Raw genomic sequence first — 12,525 nt, 5'->3', positions numbered from 1 at the left:
CGTAGCGTACGGTTTGAGTTACGGCAGGACCAACTCGGAAAGATAGGTAGGAGCAAGCCCATGTAACGCTTGTAGGTTAACAGTAAAACCTTGAAATCAGCCGCCCTTAACAGGAAGCCAGTGTAGGGAGGCTAGCACTGGAGTAATATGATCAAATTTTTTGTGTTCTAGTCAGGATTCTAGCAGCCGTATTTAGCACTAACTGAAGTTTATTTAGTGCTTTATCCGGGTAGCCGGAAAGTAGAGCATGCAGTAGTCTAACCAGAAGTAACAAAAGCATGGATTAATTATTGTGCATCATTTTGGACAGAAGTTTCTGATTTTTGCAAGTTACGTAGATGGAAAAAAGCTGTTCTTGAAACAGTCGATAGTGTCGTCAAAAGAGAGATCAGGGTCCAGAGTAACGCCGAGGTCCTTCACAGTTTTATTTGAGACAACATTACAACCATCAAGATTAATTGTCAGATTCAACAGAAGATCTCTTTGTTCTTGGGACCTAGAACAAGCATCTCTGTTTTGTCCGGGTTTAGAAAAGTAGAACGTTTTCAGCCATCCACTTCCTATGTCTGAAAAACAGGCTTCTAGCGAGGAATTTTGGGACTTCACCATGTTCATTGAAATGTACAGCTGTGTGTCATCCGCATAGCAGTGAAAGTTAACATTATGTTTTCGAATGACATCCCCAAGAGGTAAAATATATAGTGAAAACAATAGTGGTCCTAAAACGGAACCTTGAGGAACACCGAAATGTACAGTTGATTTGTCAGAGGACAAACCCTTCACAGAGACAAACTGATATCTTTCCGACAGATAAGATCTAAACCAGGCCAGAACTTGTCCGTGTAGACAATTTGGGTTCCAATCTCTCCAAAAGAATGTGGTGATCGATGGTATCAAAGGCAGCACTAAGGTCTAGTAGCACGAGGACAGATGCGAGCCTCGGTCTGACGCCATTAAAAGGTAATTTACCACCTTCCACAGTGCAGTCTCAGTGCTATGATGGGGTCTAAAACCAGACTGAAGCATTTGTATATATTGTTTGTCTTCAGGAAGGCAGTGAGTTGCTGCGCAACAGCTTTTTCTAATTTTTTTGAGAGGAATGGAAGATTCGATATAGGCGCGATAGTTTTTTACATTTTCTGGGTCAAGGTTTGGCTTTTTCAAGAGAGGCTTTATACTGCCACTTTTAGTGAGTTTGGTACACATCGGGTGATAGAGAGCCGTTTTTATGTTCAACATAGGAGGGCCAAGCACATGAAGCAGCTCTTTAAGTAGTTTAGTTGGAATAGGGTCCAGTATGCAGCTTGAAGGTTTAGAGCCATGATTATTTTCATCATTGTGTCAAGAGATATAGTATTAAACACTTAATGTCTCTCTTGATCCTAGGTCCTGGCAGAGTGTGTGCAGACTCAGGAATGCTGAGCTTTGGAGGAATACGCAGATTTAAAGAGGACACTTGCTTCTAATGATCATGACTTTCCTCAAAGAAGTTCATGAATTATTACTGCTGAAGTGAAAGCCATCCTCACTTGGGGAATGCTGCTTTTTAGTAGCTTTGCGACAGTATCAAAATACATTTTGGATTGTTCTATTTTCCTCAAATAGGATGATCGACAGCAGTGAGGGCTCTTCGAACTGCACGGGCGGGGGGGGGGTGGGGGGGGGGGGGGGGGAGAGGGGAGAGGGGGGTGGGGTACTGTCTTTCCAAGCTAGTCGGAAGACTTCAGTTTGTGTGGCGCCATTTCCGTTCCAATTTTCTGAAGCTTGCTTCAGAGCTCTGGATTTTCTGTATACCAGGGGAGCTAGTTTCTTGATGACAAATGTTTTAGTTTTAGGGGGTGCAACGCATCAGGGTATGCGCAAGGTTAAATTGAGTTCCCTCAGTTAGTGGGGTTAACTGATTTTTGTCCTCTGACGTCCTTGGGTAGGCAGAAGGAGTCTGGAAGGGGCATCAAGGAATCTTTGTGTTGTCTGAGAATTTATAGCACGACTTTTGATGCTGCCTTGGTTGGGGTCTGAGCAGATTTATTTTTGCAATTGCAAACGTATAAAATGGTGGTCCATAGTCCCAGGATATGAGGAAAAACATTAAGATCTACAACATTGTATTCCATGGGACAAAACTAGTCCAGAGTATGACTGTGGCAGTGAGTAGGTCCAGAGACATGTTGGACAAAACCCATTGAGTCGATGATGGCTCCGAAAGCCTTGGAGTGGGTCTGTGGACTTTCCATGTGAATATTAAAATAAATAGATTATCTGCTATGACTACAAGGTACAATAGGAATTCAGGGAACTCGGTGAGGAACGCTGTATGGCCCAGGAGGCCTGTAAACAGTAGCTATAAAAAGTGATTGAGTAGGCGCATAGATTTCATGACTAGAAGCTCAAAAGACAAAAACGTTTTTTTTTTTTTGTAAATTGAAATTTGCTTTCGTAAATGTAGCAACACCTCCACCTTTGCGGGATGCACGGGATAATGTCACTAGTGAACCAGGAGGTGAGGCCTCATTTAACACAGTAAATTCATCAGGCTTAAGCCATGGCAGTCAACACATCAAGATTATGGTCAGTGATAGTTCATTGACTATAACTGCCTTTTGAAGTGAGGGATGTAACATAAGTAGCCCTATTTTGAGATGTGAGGTATCACAATCTCTTTCAATAATGGTCAGGAATGGAGGAGGTCTTTATCTAGTGAGATTGCTAAGGCGAACACCCCCATGTTTAGTTTGGCCCAACCTAGGTCGAGGCACAGACCAGTCTCAATGGGGATAGCTGAGCTGACTACACTGACTGTGCTAGTGGCAGACTCCACTAAGCTGGCAGGCTGGCTAACAGCCTGCTGCCTGGCTGCACCCTATTTCATTGTGGAGCTAGAGGAGTTAGAGCGGCCTGTCTATGTTGGTAGATAAGATGAGAGCACCTCTCCAGCTAGGATGGAGTCCGTCACTCCTCAGCAGGCCAGGCTTGGTCCTGTTTGTGGGTGAGTCCCAGAAAGAGGGCCAATTATCTACAAATTCTATCTTTTGGGAGGGGAAGAAAACCAGCGATTGAGTTGTGAGACTCTGCTGTAGAGCTCATCACTCCCCCTAACTGGGAGGGGGCCAGAGAYAATTACTCGATGCCGACACATCTTTCTAGCTGATTTACACGCTGAAGCTATGTTGCGCTTGGTGACCTCTGACTGTTTCATCCTAACATTCATCCTTCATCCTACATTACAATTATAACTGGCTATACTTATTTCACCACTTACCATAATGAGATACAAGTTTCAAATCTATTTATCATAATATATGTTTGTAAACTCACCATTAAAAWGTACCATAGTGACTGAGTGTCCATATGGCTATACCATGATATTAGCATTGCTACTGAATAAACCTCCAAGGCATGCAAAATGTAGCAAAAATTGKCAAAAATGGGAAGATGTGATTAACCATTGTCAAGTCYTAGGTGATGGAGATCAGATACAGGGAAATCTTAACGCTTCAACATTCTAGACGATTCTGTGCTTCCAACTTTGTGGCAACAGTTTGGGGAACCCTAACCCCCGTTCACAAAGCCCCCGTTTACAAAGCGAGGTCCATACAGAAATGGTTTGTCAAGATCAGTGTGGAAGAACTTGACTTGCGTGCACAGAGCCATGCTCTCAACCCCATCGAACACCTTTCGGRTKAATTGGAATGACGACTGCGAGCCAGGYCTAATCACCCAACATCAGTGCCCGACCTCACTAATGCTCTTGTGGCTGAATGGAAGCAAGTTCCTGCAGCAATTTTCCAACATCTAGTGGAAAGCCTTCCCAGAAGAGTGGAGGCTGTTATAGCAGCAAAGGGAACTCCTTATTAATGCCCATGATTTTGGAATGAGATGTTCGACGAGCAGGTGTCCACATACTTTTGGTCAGGTAGTGTATCTCCCTTTGATTCCTGGTGAAGAAGGCAGGCTAGGGTTATTGTTATGGCTAGGATTAAGGTTATAGGGTTAGGGTTAGGGTTCCATTAGATATCCGGATACCACAGAATAAAAAAGAAAGCCCTCAATGTTCTTGTGTCCTGTTGACTCCTCAGCCAAGTGTTGAGTTTGTGCTGGCAGCAGGGGTGAGCCCTGGCCCTTTGGGAAGGAGGAGGGTACTCCCTTCTGAATGGTGGATCTGGCTGGCTGTTCAAGACTACAGGCTGATCACCAGAGTTGCGTCCCAAATGGCACCCTATTCCCTACATAGTACACTACTGGGCCCTGGTCAAAGTAGTGCACTATACACAGAATAGTTTATGACTGTGAGGCATGAAGCTTCTCCAGACCTGAAGAACAGCAGAGGTGCTTCACCAGCCTTGTTGTCTCTATCCTTGAACATAAACACGCTTGTACGTGCACACACCACACACACACACACACACACACACACACACACACACACACACACACACACACACACACACACACACACACACACACACACACACACACACACACACACACACACACACACAAACACCACACACACACACACACACACACCTTTCAATGGGCAATCACTCTGAGTAGTGGTATCACTTTAAGATATATTTGGCTTTTGCCATTCTTTGAAATTCTTTTTTAAGCTTTTAATTATCGGTCCAAATTCATTTAGATCCAGAAACAAAACACCATTCAAGCTTTGTTCCTTCAATATGAGCATTTGATGTCCTTTCCTCTTTAAAATAATACTTTCTACCATAGATGACGTTTTGACAGGAAAGCAACTTGACCTCAGCTCTAACATTTTGCTTTTAGCCAAAGAAAGGATAGAGTCCTCTCTAAGATTCTAAGATTCTAACTCCCATGCATTCTAAAAGAACTCTCATGCATTCTAAAAGAACTCCCATGCATTCTAAAAGAACTCCCATGCATTCTAAAAGAACTCCCATGCACGGAGCTCAATGTCCTGACATTCCACTCATTCTAATGTCCGATAACACACTGATTACCAACAGAATGTAAGGTACTTACAGACCTAAATAACATCTGAGGAATTTCTTAACGACCTCTCCTCATTCAACACACGACATGTTCCCCCACTGGGTGTCATCATGCCTTGTAGTGTAGCTATTCTATTATAGTCATATTTTTCATCCTGATTCCCCAGTACACGGTTTGTCTGAGATCACCGTATCATTTGTAATTATGCAAAGCAGTCTTTTCATGCCATGCAAAAGGAAAGCAATTTTTGTATGCAAATGGTTAAATTCCCCCCGAGTGCTGYGATTGGAGGGGTGCTGATAAACGGCCTAATGATGAGTGACAGCATGCAATATTGGGGTCACCACACGTATGACACCGATGAAAATGATCAACTAAATGCCAGAAGTGTCCAGGATGAACGCATGGGGGGGACGAGATGAAACAAAGTGAAATGCCAGAGTCACAGCGACGCCTATTAATCATCAAATTGGATTGGATGTAATGAGAAAATATTTTCATAGTGATTGAAGTGATGCGGAGTCTTCTTGTACGTTCAAAATGGCACTTTATCCCCTATATAGTGCAATACTTTTGACCACAGCCCTGATCAGAAGCACTAGGGGATAGTGTCATTTGGGACAATCTTCCAGATGTTGACAGTTGGAGCAACAGTCATTCAAATATCCCATGGTGGTCTTATTCAAATGACCTTTCTGAAGACCCATCAGGCTCCTGTTCTATGTCTTTAGCCTACATCACCACAGCCAGCAGCATTCAGAGATTAGACTCAACACCTCAAAACAACCCTGAATGACMCTGAAGCTTTAACCCCCCTGAAGCTCTCAGACCAATAGAAAACTACAACTGTTTTTTTTTGCATTACACTATAGCGAAACGAGCCCATGGTCGCTGTGTGTGGAATCTCACATCCTTCACATGGTCAGACAGGGATAAAAACAAGTAGACTTTGAACAATGGCTCTGGTAGGACTCTTTTTTAAAAGATGCTACGTCAGATGGGGACAGCTTTTTAAACAGRCCAACAACCTTCAAGAATGGTGCCGGTCAAGTGCCCTCCACATCAAYGTGGAAAAGACAAAGGAGCTRATCATCAATGGCAACAACTTGCCAATGTCCCAACCACTCTCTCTGAATGACCAACCAGTGGAGGTGGTTGAGTGTTTCAAATACCTAGGGACACAAATTGACAACAAGCTGCGTTTTACAGAGAATTCAGACTGTATTTTTTTTAAGCAATCCAACGCCTGTTTWTAATTAGGAAATTGAAGGGGTTTAAGGTCAGCCAGGATGTTCTGGAGAGGGTGTACAGCAGCTTGGTGGAGAGCATCCTCACGTTCAATATGACAGTCTGGTATGGTAATCTGAGCRTGAGGAGCAAAAGCAAACTGACCAGAATAGTAAACACAGCCAGCAAAGTAATTGGTCGACCACAGGCACATTTGAGTAGTCTGTTCCACAAGGCAACCAAAAAGAAGACACTGGCTGTCATTGGTGACCCCTCCCACCCTCTACACCCTCAGTTGGAGATGCTTCCCTCTGGCCGGCGCTTCAGAATGCCCATGGCCAAGAAGAACGTGTTCAAACATTAATTMATTMATTGTGCTGTTGGACTACTGAACGCAAAGTAAATTGTATCACTATATGTACTTATCTATCCAGTGCAGTTGGGACAGCGGTCGTTTGTGAGTGAGTGTGAGTTTTTTGTGTTTGCAACATGATGGACTGACTGTTTTCAATGTGTATGATGTGAGAATGTATGTGTATGTGATCCTTTTAATGGAAGGTGATGCCAAAGAAACATGTCCATCCTCGATGGACAATAAAGTTTTATTCTATTCTATTCAAGTATTCACAGTGTTGGCATGACATCACTAAAAGGGGGAGCGGCTATTTTCAGGGTCAACAATGTGGCACCACCACCTGTAGCTAGCCAGCTGTCATATGACAAATCTTGATGGTGTTTCTGTAAACAGATAGGCTTTTAACAAGGGCCTGTTCCAAGTATTCCAGTGAGACAAACCTGTTGGACCCCCCCTACATTTAATTACATTTATTTAACATAACATACAGTAGTGGAGCACATGCTGGGAAGAGAGCTGACCATGGTCCTGAAAAGGTGCCTTTTCTATAGAGGGTAGAATAGAATAGAATTAATAGAATATATTTCCTTTATTTTGGTGGTAATAGGTAGACAGACGGTGGCTGGTAATTTTTATTGGCTCTGTGTCACTTCTTAGAGGGACCTAAGGAGCAAGGTTAGGACCCAGATAGTGTTTCACTGTTTATTTGGTGTGCTTATCCAGGTAAAACAAGAGTTTATTGACGGAGCTTGGTACATACGGAGCTTGGTACATACGGAGCTTGGTACATACGAAGCTTGGTACATACGGAGCTTGGTACATACGGAGCTTGGTACATACTGAGCTTGGTACATACTGAGCTTGGTACATACGGAGCTTGGTACATCCTGAGCTTGGAACATTTGGAGCTTGGTACATACTGAGCTTGGTACATACTGAGCTTGGTACATACGGAGCTTGGTACATACGGAGCTTGGTACATACGGAGCTTGGTACATACGGAGCTTGGTACATACTGAGCTTGGTACATACTGTATTGTAGCTAGCTAAGATGTTGCCTTTGAAAGCATAAAACAACAAATCGATGACTTGAGAGACTATGGGCTCTATTCTATCTGTATTGCTGAAACGTTAGAAATGTAAAGGTMATTTCTGATTAAGCCGACATATGCAGCATTTATCATGAATCCAGTCTCCGCTGACGCTGTAACGCTGAACTTCTGCGAWACGGATTGAATAGAGCTCTGAATGTGCCACGAGCTCTATATCCTCAGAGATGATTGGGCAGAAGATCAGAGTTAGAGCAGTTCTTTTTGTGTGTTTGCAATCTTACCAAACCACCTGTGGATCTTTTTAAAGTCCCATTTTTTACTATGAAAAGCAGAATAGATTCCATCTATAAGGCTTGTTGATATATTTTTTCATGATCACTGATAAATCTTATGGTGACTTCCTTCTCTCCATTTTGTGTGTGTGTGTGTGTGTGTGTGTGTGTGTGTGTGTGTGTGTGTGTGTGTATATATAAGACATGAGTCAGTCAGCGTTCCATCCTGTTACTGTGTGGTTGGTAGGAAGTGTTGACAGCATAATCTATAGTCTGAAGTAGCATGAAGCTGCCAAGCCATATGAATCACCATGCAGATTGGAGATCAGAATAGCACCCAGCCAATCACAGACACTCTGGCTGACAATGAGGTGAGGTTGGCAGGGTAAGAGGAGGAGGCCAAGCTAACTGTCAGGCTGATGTGACTTGGAGCTTACTCCACGTTGACCAATGCTTTGTTAGTGTTTGTCTTTCCTGTTTATACAGTGCTGCCGTTGCTCACAAATTAAATCAAATCACATTTTATTTKTCACATACACATGGTAAGCAGATGTTAATGCGAGTGCAGCGAAATGCTTGTGCTTCTAGTTCCGACAGTGCAGTAATATCTAACAAGTAATCTAACAATTCCCAACAACTACTWTATACACACAAATCTAAGTAAAGGGATGGAATAAGAATATGTAAACTACCGTTCAAAAGTTTGGGGTCACTTAGAAATGTCCTTGTTTTTGAAAGAAAAGCTAACATTTTTGTCCATTAAAATAACATCAAATTGACCAGAAATACAGTGTAGACATTGTTAATGTTGTAAATGACTATTGTAGCTGGAAACGGCTGAGTGATGGTTGCTGATAATGGTCCTCTGTACGCCTATGTAGATATTCCATAAACAATCTGCCGTTTCCAGCTATAATAGTCCCGTTGATGTGGATGGGGGGTGCTCCCACTGCTGTTTCCTGAAGTCCACTATCATCTCCTTTGTTTTGTTGATGTTGAGTGAGAGGTTGTTTTCCTGACACCACACCCTGAGTGCCCTCACCTCCTCCCTGTAGGCTGTCTTGTCGTTGTTGGTAATCAAGCCCATTACTGTTGTGTCGTCTGCAAACTTGATGATTGAGTTGGAGGTGTGTGTGGCCACGCAGTCGTGGGTGAACAGGAGGGGGCTGAGCACACACCCTTGTGGGGCCCTAGTGTTGAGGATCAGCGAAGTGGAGATGTTGTTTCCTACCTTCACCACCTGGGGGCGGCCCGTCAGAAAGTCCAGGACCCAATTGCACAGGGTGGGGTTGAGACCCAGGGCCTCAAGCTTAATGATGAGCTTGGAGGGTACTATGGTGTTGAATGCTGAGCTGTACCGTACATATTTATTTTTGCATTGTCTGAGTAGGCAAGAGACCTCACAATACGATGCTAAGTGTCCTTTGAGAAATAGGATYAGATCTCATTTTGAATAGGTATGATTGTTGTGTAGTCTTTACAGAGGTTTCTTGYCTACTCAGACAATGCAAACCAAAATATCTACGGTACTGTACAAGCAGATAGTGGCGGAAAGAAAGGGAATACAAGGTTGCACCCTMAGTAATGGAACTTTATTCACAATGGTTTATCTTCACTGATAGAACAAAATAGCTTCTGTTGGTTTTTGACTATTAATATATACATACAGATAAGTGGAACAGACCAGGCTTCTCTTGAAATAAATGAGGTTTTTGCAGTATAGGACACAGCATTAACATGTCCCACTTTTTAACTCTGGATGCGTTTCAAATTGTACCCTATTCCCTTTATAGTGCACTACTTTTGACAAGGTCCAATAGGGCTCTTGTCAAAGGAAGTGTACAATAAAGGGAATCGGGTGCCATTTGGAACACACAGCTGTGATAGGCAAAATAAGTTTATGCCCAAATGTAATAACAATCCACAATTTCTCCTCTGTACTGTCACTATTACTATTGTTCAGAATCGAATGGCTCAAATGGCATGATTATATATCYTTGGCTTGTCAAAGTAAACAGTCATCTCCCTGGCTGTCTTCATGGTGACATGAAATGATGGGAGGCATCATGTACAATCATATCTTTCGTTCAACATAAGTGAAGTAATATCTGCTAAGCAAAAYATGTGACCAGGGTTTCACTAGGATATATTTTGAGGCTGAAGGAAATACTGTACACACTACTGGCGAATAATAGTTTGAAATAGCCAGGCATTGGTAGTGTATGCTACCAATGCCTGGTCTTATCATTTCCTTGTCATATCATTTTCTAGTCATATCATTTCCTGGTCATATCATTTCCAGGTCATATCATTTGCAATTCAGAACATACTGGATGTACAAAACAGAATGCAATCCAATGGACACAACATACATGGAGATTGACATAAGATTTTGCGATTTAAATGGTATGAGTCTTGTCAAAGCACTAAGTGTTGGGGTAGAGCTGACAGTACTCCTGTAGTGCAGATGAACCTGCCAGGTCTACGGCCCCAATGGCACCCTATTCCCTACATAGAGCCCTGGTCAAAAGTAGTGCACTATATAAGGAATAGGGTACCATTAGGGAATCAGATATGGACTCAGCTGTTAATAAGACACAGGGACATCCAGTGGCAGTTTATAATAGCAATAAGGCACCTCGCGGGTTTGTGGTATATGGCCAGTATACCACGGCTTAGGGCTGCTCTTATGCACGACGCAATGCAGAGTGCTGGGACAGAGCCCTTAGCCGTGGTATACCGGCCATATACAACAAACCCGCGAGGTGCCTTATTGCTATTATAAACTGGTTATCGATGTAATTAGAACAGTAAAAATAAAGGTTTTGTCATACCCATGGTATACAGTCTGATATAAAGCCAGCAGCATACCACCCTGCATCCCACTGCTGGCATGCTTCTGAAGCTAAGCAGGGTTGGTCCTGGTCAGTCCCTGGATGGGAGACCAGATGCTGCTGGAAGTGGTGTTGGAGGACCAGTAGGAGGCACTCTTTCCTCAGGTCTAAAAAAATATCCCAATTCCCCAGGGTAGTGATTGGGGACATTGCCCTGTGTAGGGTGCTGTCTTTCAGATGGGACGTTCAATGGGTGTCCTGACTCGCTGAGGTCATTAAAGATCCCATGGCACTTATTGTAAGAGTAGGGGTGTTAACCCTGGTGTCCTAGCTAAATTCCCAAGCTGTCCATCACAGTCACCTAATCATCCCCAGCTTACAATTGGCTCATTCATCCCCCTCCTCTCCCCTGTAACTATTCCCCAGGTCATTGCTGTGAATGTGTTCTCAGTCAACTTACCTGGTAAAAAAAAAATATATATACAATAGCACTCAGGGTGTGAACCCCCAAGTTTATAATCACACTTGCTGCATGTACAAGTTCATCTAGAAGAACTGCTTTATTTACAAAAATGACAATATCATACAGTACACACACCAATTCATAGAACTGCTTTACTTGAGGCAGGCATTAGCATGACTACGTTTAGTTTACTCACAATYGTTGTCCACAACTTACACTTATTTACCCAGGTCTCGACAATCTGAAGAAACACATATTGCTTGGTATCATTATCACTATGGTAACTAGAATTATCATCAGCATCATTGTTATCAGTATTCACTTGACCTAACTGAGCAGTTTTCCTTCTGATCTACATTACATGGTATGGTTCAGTACACGGGACCAAAGTGAAAAAAGACATCAAACTTAAATATGTCCTATGATTCAGATGTGATGACCAATATAATAATTTACACACACATACATAGAGATCTAAAAACCAGATTTCTGTGATTAATATATTCCAATCATTTAACAGATAAAACTTTTTTTCAATCAGTCAAATTCTTGATGCACTAAATTGTCTGTTTGGAAACAAGCTCCATAGACAAAACAATAAAGGCGCCATATTGCACAGCTAAGATCAGGTCACCTTTTCTCGCACGGCATCCACAAAGACGGAGAGGTGGAGAAGAGGTGGAGAAGAGGTGGAGAGGTGGAGAAGAGGTGGAGAAGAGGTGGAGAGGGTGGATGAAAGAGGTTGGACGAGTGAGAAGAGGTGGAAGGTGGAGAAGAGGTGGAGGTAGAGAAGAGGTGGGACGAGGTGGAGAGGATTAAAGTTGTGGAGTGGGAGACAGGAGGGAGGAAGAGAGATCCCTGGTGAGAGCTGCTGCTGAGGCTCGGTGGTGGGTACTCCTCTCACTGTGGAAGAGCTTTGACTATGGCATTCACCTCCTCTGCGACAGCTGTCAATGCAAACTCAAACTGCTCCTGGGGGTGGAGAGAGAGACAAATAGAGAGAGGGAGAGAGGGGAGCAAGAGAGTCAATGTAAAGTTCAAACCAATGTTCTTTCCAGATTATTTTGAAATAGACTCACATTACAGAAATCTAAACACCTGGGGAGCTACAGTACAGCGATTCATGTGAAAGATGGTCTATTAAAGTCCGGAATTCTCTGTGATTCAATAAGCAACCACTAGGGGGAGTGAGACTTGCGTTTACTAACTAAACAAACAACTAAGATTTACTATGTCTGTAGCACCTAATCCACTGATGTAGAACCCTAAACTACTGAAATYAATAGAACTGCATCAGAAATATATTGCAGAAAACAAAGACTTCTACTAATTAAACATGATGTTTTCATCACCA

The sequence above is a fragment of the Salvelinus sp. IW2-2015 genome, linkage group LG32 (assembly GCF_002910315.2).
Source record: "Salvelinus sp. IW2-2015 linkage group LG32, ASM291031v2, whole genome shotgun sequence".
Taxonomy (NCBI): domain Eukaryota; kingdom Metazoa; phylum Chordata; class Actinopteri; order Salmoniformes; family Salmonidae; genus Salvelinus; species Salvelinus sp. IW2-2015.
This window is presented reverse-complemented; position numbering follows the sequence as displayed.